General features: G+C 44.2%; 1 protein-coding gene across 1 annotated transcript in view; it reads right to left on the bottom strand.

The window, feature by feature from the left end:
- The window catches only part of LOC124606082, a 114,081-nt gene extending 96,160 nt beyond the window's left edge, over positions 1-17,921 (bottom strand). Inside the window, exon 1 of the mRNA XM_047138047.1 lies at positions 17,893-17,921. The gene's annotated coding sequence lies outside the window, so the exon portion shown is untranslated. The remainder of the gene's footprint in view (positions 1-17,892) is intronic.
- Positions 17,922-26,837: the final 8,916 nt, after the last annotated feature.

The raw sequence follows: 26,837 nt of genomic DNA, 5'->3' as shown, positions 1-26,837 counted from the left end.
CGCATGGTTATTTATGAGTTGACCGGATGCCCTTCTTGTCGTCATCAATACGTTACGCACTGCCGATATTTATAACCTCTGACTACGTGTGAGTCACGAGTGGAGTTTGGATATACTGGAAGTTTTACTTCTAAGATTTTTGAATAAAACATCATGTCGTTCGACAAATATGACGCTCCCCTAATTAAGATATCGATCCTGGTGCTTATTTCCCAACTGATTAATAGTTAGTGACACCCTCATGTACTGTAACGTAATTACAAATATTTTGTTCCATCTATACTTCTGAGATTGTTGTAGCGTAGTGTTGTGTTGTCATGTCGACTTTTACAGCCTTCCGACAAGGCCTCATTTTATATACACTACTGGCCATTAAAACTGCTACACCACGAAGATGACGTGCTACAGACGCGAAATTTAGCCGACAGGAAGAATATGCTGTGATATGCAAATGATTAGCTTTTCAGAGCATTCACACAAGGTTGGCGCTGGTGGCGACACCTACAACGTGCTCACATGAGGAAAGTTTCCAACCGATTTCCCATACACAAACATCAGTTGACCGGCGTTGCCTGGTGAAACGTTGTTGTGATGCCTCGTGTAAGGAGGAGAAATGCGTACCATCAAGTTTCCGACTTTGATAACGGTCGGATTGTAGCCTATCGCGATTGTGGTTTATCGTATCGCGACATTGCTCCTCGCGTTGGTCGAAATCCAATGACTGTTAGCAGAATATGGAATCGGTGGGTTCAGGAGGGTAATACGGAACGCCGTGCTGGATCCCAACAGCCTCGTATCACTAGCAGTCGAGATGACAGGCATCTTATCCGCATGGCTGTAACGGATCGTGCAGTCACGTCTCGATCCCTGAGTCAACAGATGGGGACGTTTGCAAGACAACAACCATCTGCACGAACAGTTCGACGACGTTTGCAGCAGCATGGACTATCAGTTCGGAGACCATGGCTGCAGTTACCCTTGACGCTGCATCACAGACAGGAGCGCCTGTGATGGTGTACTCAACGACGAACCTGGGTGCACGAATGGCAAAATGCCATTTTTTTCGAATGAATCCGTGCTGTTTACAGCATCATGATGGCCGCATCCGTGTTTGGTGACATCGCGGTGAACGCACATTGGAAGCGTATATTCGTCATCGCCGTACTGGCGTATCACCCAGCGTGATGGTATGGGGTGCCATTGGTTACACGTCTCGGTCACCTCTTGTTCGCATTGACGGCACTTTGAACAGTGGACGTTACATTTCAGATGTGTTACGACTCGTGGTCTACCCTTCATTCGATTCCTGCGAAACCCTACATTTCGGCAGGATAATGCACGACCGCATGTTGCAGGTCCTCTACGGGCCTTTCTGGATACAGTAAATGTTCGACTGCTGCCCTGGTCAGCACATTCTCCAGATCTCTCAGCAACTGAAAACGTCTGGTCAATGGTGGCCGAGCAACTGGCTCGTCACAATACGCCAATCACTATCCTGATGAACTGTGGTATCGTGTTGAAGCTGCATGGGCAGCTGTACCTGTACACGCCATCCAAGCTCTGTTTGACTCAAAGCCCAGGCGTATCAAGGCCGTTATTGCGGCCAGAGGTTGTTGTTCTGGGTACTGATTTCTCACGATCTATGCACTCAACTTGCGTGAAAATGTAATCACATGTCAGTTCTAGTATAATATATCATTCAAGCAGCTCCTTAATTGGCATCACGAGCTGAGTACATCGCTTGCCAATCCTTCCACTAAGGGAAAATCCAAGAAAAAGCCCTTAGCACTACAGTAAATTGAACATGGGTCCTCCGCATGGGAGCCTTCTACGCTGCCCCTCATCAACGGAGGCGGTGTAGAAGTTACAGTCGTGAAATCAGATGTGTATATGCGGTAACTGTTTACAACGTACCACAGTGGTAGAGGGGAAGTCGAGACAATTTGATAGAGAATAAATGTGATATATCAAGGTGATAATCCACCTGAAATTGGTCTGTCGAAACCACATGCGCTACAGTACATGAGAGATGCGCGAGATTTTCAATACTCTCTCACTATCTTAAGCTACCGACCTAAATCGGTCAGATTTTTGCAACATTTTATTTCGTTAATTTCAGTAATTTAAACTTTAACATCCTGGTAGCGAAAAAAAAGACTTTTGTAAATTTGATCTAAATTTACACCTTACAATGGCAATAGTCTCGTAGTAAGAGGAGCAAAGAAACATACTATTTAATTGTTAATTTTTACGCTAAATTCACAAACTTATGACGTAAAATTTACACAGACACCAACAGTATGACATGTAACTGCAAGAACAAAGTTTGTTTGATCTTCACGGAAGATTTTAGCGAAAAAAGGGAATGAACTTCAGACGGTTACGACCAAGTAAGTCGGTGGCGTAAGAGGGCGAGAGGACATTTGTAGACCACCACAAGTGTCATGTATCAATTTTTTCGTCGCGACTCCCCATGTACCAGTGCAGTACTTTGCAAACTGTTATCAATTATACCCTGTTGAGTTACAAGAGTGTATCATAATTATTAGCATAAAAGGTCCGCAACCAAGCCACTTCAGAGATAAGTGTGGATCTGTGGTTATGAGCTGCCACTGACTTCAGTACGAAATATTGTCCTCGTTACTACAAATGTACTTGAAGTGTAAACTTTTCAAAGTCCCATTTAATGAGATTCACGATTCACCTACGTCCTACCTCAAGAAGAAATGCAAGACTGTTTCAGCACCGCACATTGACAGTTTATAGTAGACTCGTACTAGATGAAAGTGTCCCACATGTTGTCTGTTTGGAAGCAATATTGCACTCATCTCTGCAATGAGTTACGAATTCATTCAGACGCACACACATCTTCGCGTGCATCGTGACAATACTTTCCCAGTTCTTCAAGAGTATCAACGAGATGATCCCGGACAGAAAATTGCACAGGATGAAGGTAAGGTGATCGTAGCGGCCGATGAAAACGCCCTTCTTGACCTGTCCATTTACGACCATCTAGGCGCGTTAGATGTCTTACATCAGCTGCACAATGTGATGGTGCCACGTCACAAATGCACCAGATTCCCCAATCGTAGGCCATTGGTGTGGTTTGATCTGAAATAAATGGGATGCTTAATCGAAAGGTTTGCATTTCAAATAATGTGTACTAACCAGGATAATACATTGATAGAAAAAAATCACAACACCAAGAAGGACTTGTGTGGCATTACCAAATGTTGGTGGACCTTTTTCTACTTCTGAAAGATGATACCTATTCACATATTGCGCTAGTCGCATAACAGTGGCGCTAGTAGCGCCAGTATGAGGATAAAAATCAGGTTTGCTTTAAATACGCGCTGTAACAGATGCGAACGTCAGTTACCTTTGAGACTAGATGTGGTGACTTGATGTTGTGACTTGATGTTAGTCAAGAATGCCTTTAAGGCGACATTATCAATATCTCACTGAGTGTGAACGAAGTCTAATAGGGTAATGAGAAGCTGGACATTCCTTCTGCGACGCTGCAGAAAGACTTGGCAGGAATGTAGCCACTATACATGATTTCTGGCAACGGTCACAAGAAGACCAAGCTCCAGACGGCCAAGTGGCACTACCACGATGGAAGACCATAGTGTTTGTGATCTGGCTCTGGGGCATCTTACTGCAACTGCTGCACCAGTTTCAGAAGTATTTCGCACTGCAGGGACACCACAAACTGTTATAAATCGTTTACATGAATTTAATTGCAGAATTTCGACGTTACATTCGCAATTGCCGAGTGATACGAACCTTTGACCATTCGAGTCATGTGTCTCTTCATATTGTATACTGTAGGCTCAGCAGTATTTGGCATACCGCTGTTGCGATCAAACATGGTCAAAAGAGTGTCGATATGTTGCCTTGGCCTACTTGATCACTAGAACTGTCTCCAATCGAGCACATATGGAACATAATCGGACAACAACTCCAGCGTCATCCACAAGGACAATTAAATGCCCCTCTATTGACAGAGCAAGTGCATGAGGCATGGAACTCCATTCCACAAACTGACATCCGTCGTTGGCACAACACAATGTGTGCACGTTTGCATGCTTGCATTCAACATTCTAGTGGTTACACCTGCTATTAATGTACCAGCATTTCACATTTGCAGTGGCTTATCTCGCGCTTACATTAATTTGCGATGTTAATCACTTGAATGTGTTACCCATACAAATACAGGGTGAGTCACCTAACGTTACCGCTGGATATATTTCGTAAACCACATCAAATACTGACGGACCGAACGTGAGGAGAGGGGCTAGTGTAATCGTTTAATACAAACCATACAAAAATGCACGGAAGTATGTTTTTTAACACAAACCTACGTTTTTTTAAATGGAACCACGTTAGTTTTGTTAGCACATCCTAACATATAAACAAATACGTAATCAGTGCCGTTTGTTGCATTGTAGAATGTTAATTACATCCGGAGATATTGTAACCTAAAGTTGACGCTTGAAACCTCCGACGTTCAATTGCGTGTTGTAAAAAACACGGGCCACGGTCGGCGAGCAGCATCTGCAGGGACATGTTTAGATGACGACCGTGTTTACGAGTGTGGCTGTAGTGCACTGTTGTGGTTTGGTCTAGCTGTCGCAGTTTCCGGATGTAGCGCTTGCTGCTATTGTTATTCTGCATTCGTCTCCGCACGCAGACCAACTGTAGCACACCGTGTTACCAGACGTCTGTGATAGTGTAGTGTTGTAGGAACTGTGCCCATGGTGTATTCGAACTCTGAAAAGGCGGAGATGATACTCATCTATGGCGAGTGTCGACGAAATGCAGCTGAAGCCTGCAGGGTGTATGCAGAACGGTACCCGGACAGAGAGCATCCAACGTGCCGCGCATTGCAAAACATCTACCGCCAACTGTATGCAACAGGTATGGTCGTAGCACGCAAACGGGTCCGTAACAGGCCTGTCACAGGAGAAGCGGGTGCAGTTGGTGTGTTAGCTGCTGTTGCCATGAACCCACGCATGAGTACACGGGACATTGCGAGAGCCGGTGGACTGAGTCAAAGTAGTGTCATGCGCATACTGCATCGTCACCGCTTTCACCCGTTTCATGTGTGACTTTAATCATCGAGTGTAATTCTGTCAATGGGCATTAACAGAGAATGCGTTGTAGTTCTACCTGTCGGGACACACTCTACTCCACTCCGTAATTGAAAACGGAAACCACGTGTGTACGTGTACCTCAAACCCCATGGTAATGTACATGTGCGTCAGTGAAAAAGACCAATAAAAAGGTGTGGACGTAATGTGCTGTTCCAGTCTCTTCTGTACCTAAGGTCCATCACCGTTCCCTTTGGATCCCTACGTAATTCGGTGCTCTCAGATACACACGATCGAACAGCGGAGGAGTGGTACTCAAGCGTCAACTTTAGGTTACAATATCTCCGGATGTAATTAACATTTTGCAATGGAACAAACGGCATTGATTACGTATTTGTTTATATGTTCAGATGTGCTAACAAAACAAACGGGGTTCCATTTAAAAAAACGTAGGTTTGTGTTAAAAAACATACTTCCGTGCATTTTTTTATGGTTTGTATTAACCAATTACACTAGCCCCTCTCCTCACGTTCGGTCTGTGGAATCGATTCGTCAGTATTTGATGTGGTTTACGAAATACATCCAGCGGTAATGTTAGGTGACTCACCCTGTATATTCCGGAAATTTCATTAGTCTACATTAATTATCTTTTGATGTCGCGATTGTTTTCCGCCAGTGTTCTTGGTACTGAAGTCAGATGAAGCTGGTAACCGCACATTCGCATCTTCCTCGAAACGGCTGGTTTGTGGAACCATGTTTGCCAGAATATTTTTACTTGTGTTATCGTAGACTTTTAACAGTTCCTATTTCCCCATTAAGCAAGATTCATTGGAGAGTAGTTAAACTTTTGGATTGCAGAGCATTCAACGACCGCAGCAACAGTACAAAATTTATATGAGAATGGTCAATGTGTTTTTACTCGGTTAGATCTTTGCAGATCACAGAAACAGCCAGATCGCCGAATTTGTCTCATGGAGGTCTGGTATTCTGGCGGAAAAAATAGCTCAGTTCTGTTTAAAGAAGAAGTTGATATCTGTACCTCGGTTATTAATGTACCGCAATGCTGTTTTATGAACTGTTAGTTCTGCAAAGAATGGTATTTAAATGGACAAAAACAATTTTGGGTACAAAAATTAGGCGCCTCACAAGATACATGAGCTGCAAATGGGCTAAATCCGTGAAGACACTTCGACGATGAAGTTCGGCGCCGGGGAGCGAACATCTCGGAAATGGCGAAGCTAGTCTGCTGCTCGCGTGCGCTATCTTGAGAATCTATGCAGAGTGGTTGAAGTGCGATAAAATCACGAGTTGGTGATAAGGTCTTGGTCGAGCAGGCAAACGAGGATAGGCGGCGATCTGTGGCTAATTGACAACGGTGTACATTCCAGGTGCAGGCACAACTGTTTCGGAGCAGACCGTAGAAGCGCACACTGCAGTACAAAAAGCTTCGTAGCAGACAACCCCTACGCCTTCCCACGTATGTCCGACGACACCATCAAGATAGGGCCGTGAATCAATAGCAACGTTTCGGCTGGCCAGATGAATCGCGTTTCTTAGTACACCAGCTCGATGGTCCCATCTGGATGCGTCGTCATCTAGCGAAGGACTGTTCGAAACATGGACTGCGCCACGGACGCAGCATTTTGGGGCAGTAGTGTGCTTTTGGGGATATTAACCTTGTCTTTCATGGGACATGTGATAATAATCGAAGGTACCATGATAGCTGTCTATTACATAGATACAGGGTGTCCCAAAAAGAATGACCTGATTTTAAATAGAATTATTAATAGGAAGAAGGGCTTAACACCATAAAATTGCATACTAAATTACTCAGAAAAGACAGAAGTTAATAAAAATCCATCATAAATGTTCAATATATCCTCCACTGGCCGCACAGACGACATCCAGCCAATAGCCGAATTCATCCCAAACTGAGCGTAAGGTGTCTTCTGTCACTGAAGCTGCAGCAGCTGATATTCTTGTTTTTAGTTCATCAATGTCACTAGGTAGGGGAAGAAAGTAAACACATTGTTTAACATATCCCCATAGGAAGAAATTACATGTTGTTAAGTCAGGGGACCCAGGAGGACAAGAGTGTAAAGCCTGGTCTCGCGGTCCTGTACGCCCTATCCAACGTTGAGGCATGTTGGCATTGAGGAAACTGTACACGTTGTTGTGCCAGTAGTGGTGGTCGATCTTGCTGTTAGATGAAACTGTCAGTTTAAAGTTATGGGAATAACCAGTTCCGAAGCATTGCAAGATATGATTGTCCTGTTACGGTTTCTTCCTCAAAAAAGTAGGGTCCATAAACCTTGCTTTGCGAAACAGAACAAAAAACATTCATTTTTGGTGAATCACGTTCATGTTCAGTTGTTTCATAAGGATTTTCAAGCCCCCATATATGCACATTATGACGGTGAACCTTATCGCTAATATGGAAAGTTGCCTCATCGCTGAATATCAACCGTGACATAAGGGTCATCTTCCATGTCCTCTAGAATAGCATTGCTAAAGTCCACTCGCTTCACTTTGTCAGTATCTCGAAGAGTTTGTACCAGTGGTAATCGATATGGTTTGATGGCTAATCGACGCAGTAACACACGCCACACTGTTGTGTGCGGTTACGCAAGTTCTCGGCTAGCACTACGCGTAAACTTGCAGGGGCTCTGCTCAAATGCTCGGCGGATTTGTTCCACTGTTTGTTCAGGAACGCTTGGCCGACCAGGCCTTTTGCCTTAACAGTGGCACCCTGTTTCTTCAAACTGTTTATACCACCGTCGAGTGTTCTTTGGTGATGATGGTTTAGCACGAAAGCCATTCAAAACTCCATACCTGCGTCAATATTTCAGTTTGTACAAGATTAAGTACATTAAGTATGTAATATATATGGTATGTCCCATTTATCTTGTCCTTCCCAAATAACTATTAATCCAGAAACAAAATTTCAAAAAATGTATCAGGCAAATAATGTTTAGCAACCAATGCGACGTTAAAGAGGGACGTTCAAGAAAAACACATACTATTTAAAAGATGCACCAAATCCACAAGTTTGAAGATATGGCAAAGAATTTTGTACCATGCTTATATTAAACTAACATATTTACTTTTAAGTTCCTTGCATTATACATATTTAACTTTTTTATGGAATTAAAATTTTATTTCCAAAAAAATATATGTACCTTTTTTCATAAAGTATTCAAGAGATTGCTACAAAATTTTCTCTGTTCAATCTTTTTGCAAAGGGTAAGCTTCTCTCTTGAGATTTTTGTGAATACATATAACAGGAAAATTGTAATAATTTTTAATTATAATTCTGTAAGTATATTATAAAATTCTTGCGAAATTCCATTACTCTTCTCCTATATATCAGCTTACTCTCAGAATTTCAAAATTTACTCTTGAGACAACATTTATTGGGTTTGCAGAAATAACTGTACAAAATTCATAGTTGTAGTCTTCATAGATTCTGAGAAAAAGGTACATAAACTTAAAAAAATTCATAAAGCGAAATTTAAAGTTGAACGCAACGTTCTTTTAATGCCATCTCTTCAGGAGGCCCCTGCTTTGTACTCAGGTCCTCATTTCTTTCAAGGCTTCTCTTCTGGTTTCCTGTTTTCTGCCTTCTTTCCCTTACCAGATATTCAACTTACATTGAAGCACTGTAAATCTATTTTTCTCAAGATGCTTTGAGTGAAATTTCCTATCTTAAAGGGTATTCTTCCTAATATCTTCATCCTCCCTACCTTTCCATCATTAAATACAAGAACTGCATCATAAGTTGCAATTCTGATAACTGTAGGAGAAAATTTGTTTTAAGGCACCGTTTCTATATTACTGGATTTAGAAGCTCATTTGGTTCTAGGTTTTGGCATGAACACACATTTTAAGAAGTTCAGGCTCGGCCAGAAACCTGTAAGTGGGCTTGACAACGTCCAGGATACAATTTGGAAGCCTCTCCTTGTGAACGAAGGGGCTGTTATTGCTCTGAGCCTGCAGATATTTACACCAGCTAATGTGGCACAGATGATGAACGGGATGTTTATCTGGTGAAATCATATGGAAATATATAGCCCACACTCCACTTTCCATGTCATTTACATTGGATAGGTTCAGTCTGATAGCCTTGCCATAGTGCAATTGAAGAGCGATATCATCTTCTTTGAGAGTCTGTTGTGTCCACCAGTGCCCTTTTCTACTTCCAACTTCTTGCCCTTCATATCACAGACAAGAGTCACAGATGATCTAGAACACCAAAGAGTATATATCACAGCCTTCTAGATGGATCCCGAAATAGTTGTTCACAGAGCTAGTATTGAAGTGGGTGTGGCAGGAAGGTCGCATCATATATTAAATTATTTTTCATGTGATTTCATCATTGAAACTTTAGGAATAAAGAAGGTTTCACCATGAATTTTCAAAAATACAAAATAAACTGAAAATTCACATTTTCAGTTTATATTGTATTTGTGAAAATTTTCATGAACGTTTCCCCTCAACCGGCATGATCGCCTTTGTTGTATTTTTGTTCGTTGAGAAGATATGAACAGCAGCATGTCTTTTTTAAGTATAACCCTACTTTTTTTCCGATAATCCACCTCCTCTCCTCGAATATGCTCAAAAACCCATCACAGTGCACGACTCACGTAAACTTGATGTTACTAAAAACCAGACACGTTACTGACTCTTACGCTCCCATCAACTGTTTTAAGTTGAAAATTTGCCTGAGTACAATGTACATCAATGAAAATAAGATGAATGTTGAATGTAAGCCTAATGCTACTGAGGCAGAGGAATTCTACAAGAACCCACATTTCTGGCGGTTGTCTCCCTGTCTTCTTGTGATGCTCCAGGAAACGGGCAGTTTCAATCTAAGACAGCACAATCATAACACGAAGCTGCCAGAGTTACTGTTATAAGTCGTGTCGCAATGAATCCACAGCTTAGCATACGATAGCTTGAACAGGTGTTTCGTATTCCTAAAATCATTGAACACGATGAATGTGAGACAGCAAAACAGTATTTGCCATCGTGTTCTTATTTATGCTACAGGTACAGGTGGTACAGTGCTCTGGTATTTTTGAACAATATGTTGCAAGTATTTACAGTCAAGGTAGCCCCTGATTAAAATCTGCCTCATCGTTACTTTCCTTTTGTTGTGGATGAACGTAAACCTAATGCTACTGAGGCAGAGAAACTCTAAAAGAACCCATATTCTCGACGGTTGTTTCCTTGTCTTGTTGTGATATTTTAGAAAATGGGTAGTTTCAACCCAAGACAATATAATCATAGCACAACTCGCACAGATAGAGCCGACAAAATTACTGTCTTCGGTTCTGTTGGAGTGAATGCACACGTCAGCATACGAAATCTTGAACAGGCGATTCGCATTCCTAAAATCGGTGTACATCGCACTGTAACCCGTCATGATTTCCGCCCTTATCAGGTACACTTACATCAAGTATTTCATGAGAATAATTTCCAGAATCGTGGGCACAGCAGCAAATTCTCGCCAACCAGAACTACTTCTCCGATGTTATTTTTACCGACGAATGTTCCTTCTCGAGTAAAGGACAGGCAAAGACAAAGAACATGCATTATTGGTTCCAGAGAAAACCCATGATGTCTTGCGGCTGGAACATCAGCCGCAATGGAGAGTTTATGTCTGGTGTGGCATTCTTGGTGTACAATTATTGGCCCTTGTTTCATCAATTGGAATCTAAATGGAAGGGCATATGGCATCTTTCACACATAAATTCATACTCGTGTTCTGGGTGAAGTGCTACTAAGATTCAGAATGATTATGTGGTACCAAGTCTATGGATGGCCAGAAAAAATGGTTCAAAAATGGCTCTGAGCACTATGGGACTTAACATCTATGGTCATCAGTCCCCTAGAACTTAGAACTCCATAAACCTAATTAACCTAAGGACAGCACACAACACCCAGTCATCACGAGGCAGAGAAAATCCCTGACCCCACAGGGAATCGAACCCGGGCGCGGGAAGCGAGAACGCTACCGCACGACCACGAGCTGCGGACCAGAAAAAATGCTTTGCTTGCACATCGTGGTCTGAACGGAAGATATCTTGTCAGATTGATAGAGAGTGCAGGAATAGTGAATTGGCATGCTCGACCCCTGACATGTGGAATTCCTTCTTTGAGGATGCTTAAAAGACTCTGTGTTCCACGACACTGCAACAGTTCCGTACAGGAAATTATTGTCCTTGTTTGTAATTCACCTCAGCACCAACGCTGGAAACAGCAATGAATTCTTTCATCCAACGTTTGGGGCAGTGTGTGACAGTCCATGGTCAGCAGTATGGGCGCCTTTGAATTTTCTACCCCCTTTTGTACCCATAGTGGATTGCAGCTCTACAAAATGGTATTAAAAATTCCTGTTTCTATTTCCTATTAATTTTAATATTAGTTTATGTGAATATGTGAGGAGGCTAAGTGGGCTACTGAATAAAAAAAACGCAGGATATTATCTAAAAAACGTCGTACCGCTGTTCGCCTCTTCTTTACAAACAAACGTACAAGAAAGAGAGCCATGTTGGTTAATGTCCCCCCTGTTAGCTAAAGAATATTTGCTTGATACATTTTTTTTTTATTTTACTTTTCGACAAAGTTTTTTGGGGTGCTCAAAATGTATGGGATAATATTAAGAGTTTTTTAAAAAAAAGTGTTCCGTACTTCGAGAGGCGTAGTATGGACTAAAACAAGACAAAATGTCCAGTAAACATGGGCTGCAAAATTCATGCCTTAAGAGCTTTGACCAGTATAAGAGGTGATTCGCAATAGTGAAGATGAAGTGCTAATAGTTCTTAAGGTATGCAGTTTAGACACCGTCTACTGGACATTTTTGTCTCTTCTTCGGTCCACACCACCACGTCTCAAAATACGGAACACTTCTTTTTAACATCCTGCATATTTTGGAGTGTCAGGAACAAGTTCATCGAAGGTAATGTACGAAGGTGTTGAGAACGGCAACTGCCACATTCAATACTGGCATAACGCCTTCGCAGATAATTCTGGCGCCCTCTGCCAAGTACACCATTCATTTACGAACCCCATCAGATGCTACAAGTATCCTGGTGAGACGTGTTTCTTTGCCGAAAATTTTTGTCACGTAGTCGAGGTTTTTGATAACAAATAAAAATCTTTCTTGCTTTTGACTCAATCACTTTTTTGTGATACCGTGATAACCATTTTAGGCCATCGAAGACCATCTTCTAATGCTATGGGCAGCATTTGATGATCAAGTGTTCAAGCGTTTTGAAGGCCGAAACTGGTTATGACTGTGTCATAAAAAGTGACTGAGTCAAAAATAAAAATAATAATACCTTGCAAGAAGGCAATCACAGTCTCTGCACAGGGAATGTTTTCTTCCAAAAATCAAATGGTATCAGATCAGAGAAGCGAGTTGGTCATTCAATTGGACCTCCCTTTCCGATCCAACGCCTGGGATATATAATACTATAGTACGTCACGTACATGCAACGAAAAGTGTTCAGATGCTAAGTCCAGTTACACCCATCCTCACGTACACGAAAATATTACATTATCTTTACTAAATTTATGGCGTATATGAACTGATTGTGCTTGTTGTTCCTGACATTCCAGAGCTTTATCTGGCTTCGGATTATTTCCAAGACAATAAGTTCCTACTGAAAACTTCTCGCATTTCGACTGTTTCAAGTCCTACAATTTGTGCGCCAGGTTTGTTTTCCAGTATACGAATTTTTTTTTTTTTCAGCCTGCGAACGGTCGCGAAACTAAAATCACGACAACGTTTTGCGCATCGTGTTGCCCAACGTCTCCAGTATGCCCGTCTATTGCATCAAGTAGCACTTTTCATTTCTGAGCGCGCAGTGAGCGTGTCAAGATGCCTAGAAAATTGTGTCTCCTGCCAAAGGCGAAGTGCTGCTGAGGGGTTTCGGCTGATTTCATGGAGCCCATGCGTTTCCCTCTTCACGACAATTCTCACAAGGGAACCTCCCCATCGCACCCCCCTCAGATTTAGTTATAAGTTGGCACAGTGGATAGGTCTTGAAAAACTAAACACAGATCCATCGAGAAAACAGGAAGAAGTCGTGTGGAACTGTGAAAAAATAAGCAAAATATACAAACTGAGTAGTTGATGTGCAAGATAATTAACATCAAGGAGGCTGTGAGCTGAGGAGCGCCGTGGTTAGCGTGAGCAACTGCGGAACGAGCGGTCCCTGGTCCAAATATTCCCTCGAGTGAAAAGTATAATTTTTTATTTTCAGTTTATGTGACAAACTCTTATGTTTTCATCACTTTTTTGGGAGTGATTATCACATCCGTAAGGAAACCTAATTCGGGCAAGGTAGAAGAATCTTTTTACCCATTCGCCAAGTGTACAAGTTAGGTTGGTCGACAGCATATTCCTGTCATGTAACGCACATGCCGTCACCAGTGTCGTATAGAATATATCAGACGTGTTTTCCTGTGAAGGAATCGATTGACCTATGACCTTCCGATCAAATGTTTTCGGTTCCCATTGGAGAGGCACGTACTTTCGTCTACTAATCGCACGGTTTTGCGGTGCGGCCACAAAACACAGACACTAAACTTATTACAGTGAACAGAGACGTCAATGAACGAACGGACAGATCATAACTTTGCGAAAATAAAGAAAGTAAAATTTTCACTCGAAGAAAGACTTGAACCAATGACCTCTCGATCCGCAGCTGCTCACGCTAACCACGAGACCACAGCGCTCTTGACTTCACATTATCCTTGTTGTTGCATATCTTACGCATGGACTACTCAGTTTGTATATTTTGCTTATTATTTCATAGTTCCACACAACTTCTTCCTGTTTTCTCGATCGATCTGTGTTCAGTTTTTCAAGGCCTATCCACTGTGCGAACTTATAACTAAATCTGAGGGGGGTGCGATGGGGAGATTCCCTTGTCAGTCGCATATTTCAGGTGCAACGAACACGCTGCTGAGGCGCTTTCGATAGGAAAGCCCGAATTTGGCTCCCTCTGATTCTCGTCTCGTGTCTCTCATGAACCGCTGACTGTAAGGGCAGCATTTTGACACAGACGAAGAACTGCAGGCTAGCATAGCGAATAGGCGGAAATCACAGGCGGCTGCCTTCTACGGCAAAGATATTGGAAAGTTCGTATCACGCTAAGACAAATGTGCTACGGTCGCAGGTTCGAATCCTGCCTCGGGGCATGGATGTGTGTGATGTCCTTAGGTTAGTTAGGTTTAAGTAGTTCTAAGTCTAGGGGACTGATGACCTCAGACGTTAAGTCCGATAGTGCTCAGAGCCATTTGAACCATAATACAAATGTCTAAGTGGGAGCGGTGGCTATGTAGGGAAGTAACTGGAAGGCGCACCTAAGTGCTACACCATTTCTATTTTGCGACCGATCGAAGATGGAAAAAATGACCCCCGTGCATATTTTACTTCAAACGATTCCGTATATTTAATAATGCAGGAGGCTGCCTTGGCGCTTTCCGTTTGTCTCCCATTTTTTCTTTCCATTTTGTATACTCTGACGGGAAAGACATCGCTACACCAAACGAAAATTGGTAGGCGTGTTTCTACATCTGAAAGTTGATGCTCAAATGGGTCAAATGGGTCTGAGCACTATGGGACTTAACATCTGTGGTCATCAGTCACCTAGAACTAGTTAAACCTAACTAACCTAAGGACATCACACACATCCATGCCCGAGGCAGGATTCGAACCTGCGGCCGTAGCGGTCGCGCGGTTCCAGACTGAAGCGCCTAGAACCGCTCGGTCACGCCGGCCGGCAAAGATGATACCTGTTCATATTTTGTGCCAGTTGCATAAGAGTGGCGCTAGTAATGCTGATGCAAATAAACATCTAAAGGTGATGATGAGCGTGAGCTACCTTTGAGATTGGAAGTGGTGAGTTGTCTTCACGACAACAAAGACGTCATTATCAGCACCTCACTGAGTTTGGAAAAGGTCGCGCAATAGGACCACGAGAAACTGAAGGACTTGGCAGGAATGTACCACTGTACATGATTGCTGGCAGCGTTGGTCACGAGAATACAGGGTCGCAAGAAGACCAGGCTCCAGACGGCCAAGTGACACTACCGAGAGGGAAGACCATCGTGTTCGGCGTATGGCTCTGCAGCAGCAGCAGCAATTTGAGCAGACAAACTGTTATAAATCGGCTACATCAAAGACAGCTCCGGTACAGACACCCTGACTGCATTCCACATCCGTTTGCGACTACAATGGTGTCAAGCGGGGACACATTGGAAGGAATGGTGGTGGTCTGTTGTGTATTCTGCCTCGGTGTTAGTGATGGCCGTTTGTTGGTTATTGGGAGGCCAGCTAAGGGTCTGCAAACAACCTGTCTGCGTGCTAGACACACTGCACTTACACCTAGAGTTATGGTCTGGGGTGCGATTTCGTATGACAGCATGAGCACTACCGTGGTTATCCCACGCACGCTGACTGTAGATCTGTACGTGAATCTGGTGATTCGACTAATTGTGTTGCCATTTATGAACAGCATCCGGGAGTGTTTTTTCCAACAGGGTAACGCTCGACCGTACACCACTATTGTATTCCGACGTGCTGTAGAGAGCGTCGACATGTTGCCTTATTCTACTCTATCAGCAAAAAATGGTTCAAATGGGTCTGAGCACTATGGGACTTAACTTCTGAGGTCATCAGTCCCCTAGAACTTAGAACTACGTAAACCTAACTAACCTAGGGACATCACACACATCCATGCCCGAAGCAGGATTCGAACCTGCGACCGTAGTGGTCGCGCGGTTTCAGACTTTAGCGCCTAGAACCGCTCGGCCACTTCGGCCAGCCTCTATCAGCAGTTCCGTCTCCAATGGACCACAAATTGGATGTCATCCGACTCCAGCGTCACCCACAACAGCATTAACTATTCCTGTACTGACCGATCAACTACAACAGGCATGGAACTGCATACCACAAACTAACGTGCGGCACCTATACAACATAATGCATGCATGTTGCAGTCTTGCATTCAACATTCTGGCGGTTATAACTGTTATTAATGTTCCATCATTTCACTTTTTCAATGGCTTATTTCATGCTTACATTAATCTTTGATCTTACAATGTCAATAAGTTAAAAATGTTTACCAAGGCAAATATATTCCTAAAATTTCTTTACTCTACGTTACTTATTGTTTGGGGTTGCGATTTTTTACTGTGAGGGTATATGAAGATGAGCACTAATGGAAGAAACTAGTAAAGAGGCTACACTGAAGCGGCAAAGAAACTGGTATATGCATGTGTTTTCAAATAAAGGGACATGTGAACTGGCAGAATACGCGCTGCGTTCGGCAACGCCTAAATAAAATAACTAGTACCTGGTGCAGTTGTTAGATCGGTTACTGCTGCTACAATGGCAGGTTATCAAGATTTAAGTGAGTTTGAACGTGGTTTTATAGTCGGCGCACGAGCGATGGGAAACAGCATCTCCGATGCAACGATGAAGTGGGGATTTTCCCGTGCGATCATTTCACGAGTGTACCGTGAATACCAGGAATCCGGTAAAACATGAAATCTCCGACACGGCTGCTGCCTGCAAGAACGGTATCAACGACGAGTGAAGAGAAACGTTCAATGTGACAGAAGTGCGACCCTTCCGCAAACAGGTGCAGATTTCAGTGCTGGGCCATCAACAAATGTCAGCGTGCGAACCATTCAACGAAACATCATCGATATGGGCTTTCGGAGCCGAAGGCCCACTCGTGTACCTCTGTTGACAGCACAACTCAAAGCTTTACGCCTCGTCTGGGCCCGTCAACACCTGCTTTGGACCGATGATGACTGAAAACATGTTACTTGGTTGGACGAGTCTCGATTGAAATTGTATCGAGCGGATGGACGTCTACGGATATGGTGACAACCTCCTGAATCCATGGACCCTGCATGTCAGCAGGGGACTGTTCAAGCTGGTGGAGGCTATGTAATGGTTTGGAGCATGTACAGTTGGAGTGATGGATCCCTGATACGTCTAGATATGACTGTGAAAGGTGACACGTACATAAGCGTCCTGTCTGATAAACTGCATCCATTGCTGTGCACTGTGCATTCCGACGGACTTGGGCAATTCCAGCAGGACAATGCGAGACACCAGACGCCCAGAATTGCTACAGAGTGGCTCCAGGAACACTCTTCTGAATTTAAACGCTTCCACTGGCCACCAAACCCCCCGGACGTGAACAATATTGAGCATATCTGGGATGCCTTGCGAAGTGCTGGTCAGAAGAGATCTCCACCCCCTCGTACTCTCACGGAGTTGTGGACGACCGGTGTGGCCGAGTGGTTCTAGGCGCTTCAGCCTGGAACCGCGCGACCGCTACGGTCGCAGGTTGGAATCCTGCTTCGGGCATGGATGTGTGTGATGTCCTTAGGTTATTTAGGATTAAGTAGTTCTAAGTTCTGGGGGACTGATAACCTCAGATGTTGAGTCCCATAGTGCTCAGAGACATTTTTGGACGACCCTGCAGGATTCATGGTGTCAGTTTCCTCCAGCACTACTTCAGACATTAGTCAAGTCCATGCCACGTCGTGTTGCGACACTTCTGAGTGCTCGCAGGGGCCCTGTGCGGTATTAGGCACGCGTACCAGTTTCTTTGGCTCTTCAGTGTATATTATGCAGCAGCTGTGATCGTAATAAATAATCGGTTGCAAATGATTGTTAGGTTGGCATTAGGTCAAAATGCTAATCAGTAGTAATTCTATGAAGATGTTTCACTCGGTCCAGAACCTCCGGAGGAGCGCGGCGCCTTACGTGGTGACTTAGGTGGCGGTGCCGCTGTCCCCTAGCGGCGCTGTGGAGAGCCGCGGCGGTCGGCGCACGCAGCGAGACAGGCAGGCAGGCAGGCAGGGTGTTCCCACGGCGCTGTCGGCCGTCGCACTGGCCGCCTGCCACTTGGATGGCGCTTCCCGCTTCCGGTCGATGGCGCCGCTCAATTATTCAGCCGGGCGTGATGTGTACGGCCCTATTCCGTCGGCCCCGAAAGGTGCTCGGCGTGCGCCTTAAGCGAGCCCGCCCGCGCTGTCAGGCCCGGCCGCCGAATCAGTCACGCAGCGGCCCGGACGGACGGACAGCCTCGCTCCCCGCTGGAAATGGCCGTGTTGCACTATACATATCTTTCTACCTGACCTGATTCCTGCTTATTTGCGCCGCTCGAGTCTGCCGTCTCACACGACGCAAGCTCCTACACACGCACGCGGCAGTGCACGACCAAGCGATCAGCTATACAGGCAGAGGAGTCAGCAATGAAGGCGAGAGGGCGCTCTTGCTCCAGGGACGGCGGTTATCGCTGAAGCCTTTCCATCTCCAGTTCAACGTGAATGGAAAAACCGCACGAAACAACCGGTTGCTGAAATAACCGATTTTTTTATTTTTTTGTTGCTGTTATTTCAGCATTAAAGGTAGACATCGAACAAAGACTGAAAAATACTTAAATTCGCTCGCACTAGGCATACTCTCAAAATATCAAATAAAGTAGCTAAATAAAAGAAAACGTCATCCTCCCTATCCTCTGCTACGCCCACCCTGCCTGGATCTCCGCCCCTCCTACCTTTTACAAATCCCTTCAAATCCTCGAACACCGTGCTCTCCGCCTCGCCTATCACATCCCACATGTGGATCCTGTACGACCTTATTCCGTTGCCAAACCTCCTTCTTTTCCTTGAACGGATACGGATCCTCTACATCTCCTGTAAATTAGATCCCCCTCACCCACTTGTCTCTCCTATCCTCTCCCACCCCCATCTGCTGCCGCACCTATATTCCCACGTACCACCTGCTGTCCATCTCTCCACTCTCGTTACCCTCTCCCAAGGTGGCTTCCACCAGCTCCCCCTGCCTGATGATGCCCTCATTCCCTCCATCTACCCCTCCTATCAACTTTGATCCTCCTCTTCCTGTGCTTTTTTTCCCCTCAGGGCACCCTCTCTCCCTCCTCCCCTCCTCCACCCGGGCATCTCCTACCCACCATACCTTCTTTCCTCCCCCCATCTACTCTGCCACTGGCATCTCCACTCTCCCCTCTCCCTCCTCCCCCACCTTTCTCCCTTTTTGGCAGTTCCCCGGACTCGCACACGTTAAGTGGACATTAGTGCGCCAGAGATCATCGCCATCGGTTTTGTGTGTGTGCTGTCGTGTTTGTGCTTCAGTGTTTTCGCCGCCCACGCTCCATCATTCACGTGTGTCATCTCTATCATCAGTGTTCATGTACAGTGCTAACAGTTTCTTTGGTTTTCTTCGTGTGTGAACGGCTTCGTGTTTTTTCGTTACTGTGTCTCCTATTTTTTGTCCACCGTTATGTTATGTTCATTTTGTGTCTCCGTTGTTTTTTCTCTTGTACTGCCTGTGGCTGAAGAGCGGCATACTGTTGCCGCTGCCAGCCCACCTCGTGTAAAGTGTAAAACGACAATAAAGAAAAAAAAAAAGGTATCCCCCTCCCCGGGTCCTTTTCTGTTCCCCTGCTCTGCTCTGCCGGCCGAAGTGGCCGCGCGGTTCTGGCGCTGCAGTCTGGAACCGCGAGACCGCTACGGTCGCAGGTTCGAATCCTGCCTCGGGCATGGATGTGTGTGATGTCCTTAGGTTAGTTAGGTTTAACTAGTTCTAAGTTCTAGGGGACTAATGACCTCAGCAGTTGAGTCCCATAGTGCTCAGAGCCATTTGAACCATTTGAGCCTCTGCTCTGCCTTTTCCCTCTCCCTGTCGTGTCTGCCCAGCACCCCACCCCCCCTCGTATGGGTCCTCGTCCTCCATCGGCTCCTTTCCCCCCTCCCCCCTTCGTTTTTCCTCTCCTCTCCCCCCCCCCCCCCCCCCCACCTTTTTCTTTCCCATCATCTGCTCAGGTTCCTCCGTCTGCCCTCTGCTGTGGTATGTCATATTTGCCAACTTTTTAGTTCAGTGTGCAAGTGAACAATCAGTGTTGCTCATCTTTCCAATGTGTTGCGAACAGAAATCATGCTGTGGCTGGGTGTGAATTTTATGTCTCTTGCGAAAAGAAACCAGATTGTCGCCGTGTTTTTTTAATTGTCTGTCTATTATTTTACCTGTCTGCTCCATATGTATTTTATTAGCATCACCATCCCTTTGTTCTATGTTTTAAGCTCCACGATTTTCCGCCATGTTACCATTTATGTCTCCGATTTTATCGCTTGTTTTTATTATTTATTATCTTCATCTTTTTAACACAAATTCTGTAGGCTGAAGAGCGGCATACTAAGCTGCTGCCAGCCCGCCCCCTTCGGGGTGAATAGAAACTCAATAAAGGAAAAACAAAAAAAGAAAACGTATTCCATCCATCGTTTACTGCTTTTCTCGTAAAATAATGAGGGGTCGAACACTACAAACAAAATCACCAGTTTTCTCCCACTGATTCTAACTTTTTATATCTAGTCTCAAAAATCATACGAATGGTTAGTGCTAAAGGGTAAAAAATGTGTTTAGAGAATATTTTCCGTATTAAGTTTCGTGTTTTACCAAGGGCTACATGCAGATAGAGGCACAGTATTTAGACGTAGGCAGCAGATCAACTACTTTCTATTTTTATTGCAAAAAATTAATGAATTGCTAAGTTCTTAAATTATTACTGATCCCATAAATTCGTTGCTCTTTAATTATTTCCTAGAAATGACGGACAAATAATGGCGTTCGTATCAAATTTGTAACATTCTTTTTCATTGATTATTTCGAAATGAAAACCCATGTTGTAGTCAAATATATATATTTACTACTTGATAGGGACTTTAATGCAACTAACTTTTTACTGACAAAATTAAAAATGCTTTTTCAAAATATTTAACGAACAAGTTAGATAATAGGGAAATTATACTAGAAGCGATTACGTGACAAAATTTCAATAATAAATTAATGCATTGGCCAATACTTATTCTCCAGTTGGTATATAAATACTAGTTTTCTTATGTATTGATCTGTATACTGACTCCTTTAACGTGAAACAACGTTATTCAAAGACGATACGAATCTTTGAGAATCCAAAGCACTCCAGAATGAGATTTTCACTCTGCAGCGGAGTGTGCGCTGATATGAAACTTCCTGGCAGATTAAAACTGTGTGCTGGACTGAGACTCGACCTCGGGACATTTGCCTTTCGCGGGCAAGTGCTCTAGTGCTCTAGTGGTAGAGCACTTGTCCGCGAAAGGCAAAGGTCCTGTGTTCGAGTATCGGTCCGGCACACAGTTTTAATCTGCCAGGAAGTTTCAATCCATAGCACTTCCTACCAAACTCGTTTTTAAAAAAGTGTTATTTAAAAATAAAAAAAAATTTGCACCACTGCCATGGGAAATTGATATATCAGTTTTTAACTGCTTATAAGTAAAAAACAAAATACCTGTTATAACCGAGACCAAAAAAATGGCAAAAAATACCGGTTACTCAGAACTAAAATTTCCGTATCGGTTTCAGCCAGTCGGTTTTTCCCATCCCTACCTTGCCCCTCCCGGAACCTAAGTACAGAGGTTTCATTCTGTTATAAATGTACTAACTGAATGTTACTATTAATTCAGCCCAAACATTCACGGTAGCAGAAAACTATTTCCCTGCTACAGTTCTTTTCTGGTGGCTGATTTGCATGCTTGCTAACAAAAACTTGTTTGGTAGGGCGACACTGCAAAAATGGTGCGGCAGCACAATCAGAAATAACAAATAACATTTATTAAGAGGATGTCACAAAATGGTACTCTGGTACAGTTTTATGCGTGGGGTAATGCTGTTCAAAACCTGCAACTTCTAGATGGGTATGACACGTCAGACGGAATTGTCGCTTACGCAGATCACCTATTATTTGTATTTACTGCAAACAACAGAGCCCAGCTAGAAGAGAAAGCCGGTGGAATACTACAAACAATTACACAGTAGTGTCACAACAACACATTCAGGTAGCCGAAAACAAAACAACATACACGTTACTGAAAGGATCACTCCAAAGCAATCCTCCAGTTTAAATAGGAGACACGAACATCAAATGAGCATATGTAACACATTATCTTGGGATGTACATAAATGAGTAATTCAATTTCCACGAACACATAAGGCTAACAACAGACAAAGCAGGAAAAATGATACACAGACTGGTGAGGTTAAATCCAAAACAGTACGAACTACTTCCACGAGCCTTACGGACATACCACTGTGCGCTCCTTGAATCAGTACTCAGCTTTGCAGCTAGCACGTAGGCACGCAGACTAAAACTGATCACGAACAAAGCATTACTGAGAGAAGGACAGGGAAGTGTCCTATTTAGACTTTCAGGAGCCTTCGGCACCGCCTCAGTGGATGCACAATGTGTAGTGCTCGGAAAACGCCCGATAGATATCACGATCAAATGCAGAGCTGCAAGCTGCAAGATACTAGATAAATATGGGGAGGCTAGATACGGTACAAACAATGACTGGTGTACCGATACAGACGATACGTCACCTTAAATGTTGGCATTTGAATACATGGCAAGTGAGTGCGGACTAAGTGATAAGGGATGTAAACTGCACAACTTTCTCCCTGATATAAGGGAGCGGTTGGGAATGAAACATATCAATCCCAGCCGCGTTATAGTACTTTTCTTAACTGGATACGGACCTCATCCCACGCGCTTCAACTGTGTGTCTCTGAGACACACATGCACATGCGGGAAGGAAGGTTCCCCAAAACACACTGTGTTCTTCTGCGGGCAATATGCGAACAGCAGACATACGTTACACTTAGACTGCACAGAAATAGAAATGCATATATACACAGCAATAAGAGATCAAGATCAATGGGCACAATTAAACGCATTAACAGATGGTATTTCAAAAACAACACATTAAGACCACCTGCTGACATGGCATAACAAACACCCCTATATTCAACGTAACAACAATCTCCAGAGGCTAGACAGCGACACCCACAGTGGCAATGACAACAGTGACATTGAAGAGGCTGGGGAGGAGGAAGATGAAATGTAACAGCAAATAAGATACCTACATTTATGAATCAGACATAACATGCCAAATGTACTGATAAATTGCACATATCAGTCAAATAATAGTTAAGGATTACGAATACTAAACGTAGTGTAAGGTGCCGGCAATCTAATGGTTCAAATGGCTCTGAGCACTATGGGACTTAACAGCTATGGTCATCAGTCCCCTAGAACTTAGAACTACTTAAACCTAACTAACCTAAGGACAGCACACAACACCCAGCCATCACGAGGAAGAGAAAATCCCTGACCCCGCCGGGAATCGAACCCGGGAACCCGGGCGTGGGAAGCGAGAACGCTACCGCACGGCCACGAGATGCGGGCACCGGCAATCTAGCTAAGAAGAAAGTACCTGGATGAATACCTGATGTTAACGTATAGCATCAGCAATATCATTTCTCTGCAACTAACTATAAATTATTTTGTTGTAATTGGCAGTCAACAGCTCGATAAAACCATTCCGAGGGCATGGCACTAACAATCTCTCCTCTACCCTATCATCTTTTTACATTCTTCTTAAAACAACGAAATTTTATTTATATTTCAACCTCAAATCATTTGTCTTTTTTTTAAGTATATATTCCCTGTCAAATATTGCAGTCAAAGAAGAAAAAAAAAAAAAAAAAACGAGAAAGATGACAGACGAAAACTGTAATATTTATTAGATGTTTCAAAAGTCAAGTAACAGGTATCTAAATTTGCAGCAAATAAATAATAGACAGACGTTCAAAACCTAAGTCACTATCACTGAAGGTAATGTTTGCAGTCACTCTGTTATCGATTGTAGTTCTTCGTAAATAGTGGCTACTAAGTCGGAAGATACTCTTCAGAGTACTGTATTGAGCTAACTGCAGGCACTGAACAATACTCCCTAATCGCTGGTGTGAAACTGTCTGTGTCTACGGCATATTGTGTTCTGTGTAGAGCTGTAAGTCTACCATAGCCTGCAGCAAACTATCACCACTAATCGTAGACTACTGTAGTTTTCGTAGTACCTTTGGTCAGTTAGGATCGTAACCGCGTTCCCTGTACATTAAGTTTGTAGCATACCTATTGGCCGTCACCGTATTTCGATCTCATTGTATGTGTATGCAGTGACTTACTAGATTCACCTAGAAACTAGAAACGGTGAACCATCCAGAAACGGAGTGAGAATATATATATATATATATATATATATATATAGCAGCATAACATGCGAATATTTTTTTTCTTACATGCCTATCCTCCTATCTATTACTTAAAAATAAACAGAATTTCATATCAAAATTGAAATTGTCAATGTTTAATTCAGATTTTATTCGGAAATTGTTTATTTATAACGTGAAACAAAGGGATGTTGTAGTATAAATAAAGAAAAACAATACAGGTTCATTATACTGCACTAGAAAATGCAAATTCATCAAATAAAACCAAAATTTATTAAAAAAACGCAAAACAAAAACAAATCAAACACCGCTTCAGTGCTTCGTAGAGATTTTATAACACATTTTTCTGCTATTCATAAACAAATTTCGCACTTAGGAATAATAACAGGAAATCCTTGCCTTTGTTCATGATGAAGAACGTTACATTGTGTACGAAATAACAACACTAATTATCTGGATTATTTTATGTTAGTGCATGTAAACTGTGCTTGCATCAAAAGTAGTTGCTTTGGTTGTATAAGAGCGCAGAAGTCGCGCAGTCAGTTAATTTTTGTTATTTATGAAATGCAATTTCTGCTTTGTAAGGATATAAAAGACACAGCAGTCTAACACTGAATGATGTGCGGTTATAAATATGTGCAAAACAAAAAAAGGAGACGTCGTCGACTGCCAGTTTCTCTCAGATATTCACTTAAGTTTATTTTCCTACCAATGCTACCAATACTGTCAATAATCCTACCATTTCCTACGTCACGTATGTACTGCACCAAAACAAGCGAACCGTAGTTGTGGTAGATCTCTAATATACCTCTCAGCCTCTCGGCAGAAGAATATCCATGTCCGCCATCACAAGGTGAAAGCGAAATACACTCCTGGAAATGCAAAAAAGAACACATTGACACCGGTGTGTCAGACCCACCATACTTGCTCCGGACACTGCGAGAGGGCTGTACAAGCAATGATCACACGCACGGCACAGCGGACACACCAGGAACCGCGTTGGCCGTAGAATGGCGCTGGTTGCGCAGCATTTGTGCACCGCCGCCGTCAGTGTCAGCCAGTTTGCCGTGGCATACGGATCTCCATCGCAGTCTTTAACACTGGTAGCATGCCGCGACAGCGTGGACGTGAACCGTATGTGCAGTTGACGGACTTTGAGCGAGGGCGTATAGTGGGCATGCGGGAGGCCGGGTGGACGTACCGCCGAATTGCTCAACACGTGGGGCGTGAGGTCTCCACAGTACATCGATGTTGTCGCCAGTGGTCGGCGGAAGGTGCACGTGCCCGTCGACCTGGGACTGGACCGCAGCGACGCACGGATGCACGCCAAGACCGCAGGATCCTACGCAGTGCCGTAGGGGACCACACCGCCACTTCTCAGCAAATTAGGGACACTGTTGCTCCTGGGGTATCGGCGAGGACCATTCGCAACCGTCTCCATGAAGCTGGGCTACGGTCCCGCACACCGTTAGGCCGTCTTCCGCTCACGCCCCAACATCGTGCAGCCCGCCTCCAGTGGTGTCGCGACAGGCGTGAATGGAGGGACGAATGGAGACGTGTCGTCTTCAGCGATGAGAGTCGCTTCTGCCTTGGTGCCAATGATGGTCGTATGCGTGTTTGGCGCAGTGCAGGTGAGCGCCACAATCAGGACTGCATACGACCGAGGCACACAGGGCCAACACCCGGCATCATGGTGTGGGGAGCGATCTCCTACACTGGCCGTACACCACTGGTGATCGTCGAGGGGACACTGAATAGTGCACGGTACATCCAAACCGTCATCGAACCCATCGTTGTACCATTCCTAGACCGGCAAGGGAACTTGCTGTTCCAACAGGACAATGCACGTCCGCATGTATCCCGTGCCACCCAACGTGCTCTAGAAGGTGTAAGTCAACTACCCTGGCCAGCAAGATCTCCGGATCTGTCCCCCCTTGAGCATGTTTGGGACTGGATGAAGCGTCGTCTCACGCGGTCTGCACGTCCAGCACGAACGCTGGTCCAACTGAGGCGCCAGGTGGAAATGGCATGGCAAGCCGTTCCACAGGACTACATCCAGCATCTCTACGATCGTCTCCATGGGAGAATAGCAGCCTGCATTGCTGCGAAAGGTGGATATACACTGTACTAGTGCCGACATTGTGCATGCTCTGTTGCCTGTGTCTATGTGCCTGTGGTTCTGTCAGTGTGATCATGTGATGTATCTGACCCCAGGAATGTGTCAATAAAGTTTCCCCTTCCTGGGACAATGAATTCACGGTGTTCTTATTTCAATTTCCAGGAGTGTAGTTCGTAGTTCACAGCATTCCCTATTCTCTGTCCACACTGTCTGTGGGCGTACACGATGCCCAAAAGGAAGTGGTTCGGAAAGAGGCACAGATTCCGGTTTGTCAGCACCATCTGGATGCTGCTACACGTAAATGAGACACCATGTGAGTAGTTGTGCCTAGGTGGTAGCGGTCTCTCGCGGAATTTGTTATGTACCTTCTGCCTGGTATACAACATCCCGCCCTTGTGGGTGTGAGGGTGGAGGCGAGCGTGGAGGGGGGGGGGGGGGGGGGGGAGGGGGAGCCGATGAAGCC

The sequence above is a fragment of the Schistocerca americana genome, chromosome 3 (assembly GCF_021461395.2).
Source record: "Schistocerca americana isolate TAMUIC-IGC-003095 chromosome 3, iqSchAmer2.1, whole genome shotgun sequence".
In the NCBI taxonomy this organism is placed as follows: domain Eukaryota; kingdom Metazoa; phylum Arthropoda; class Insecta; order Orthoptera; family Acrididae; genus Schistocerca; species Schistocerca americana.
The sequence above is the reverse complement of the archived record's forward strand: the minus strand, read 5'-3'. Positions and strand labels throughout refer to the sequence as shown.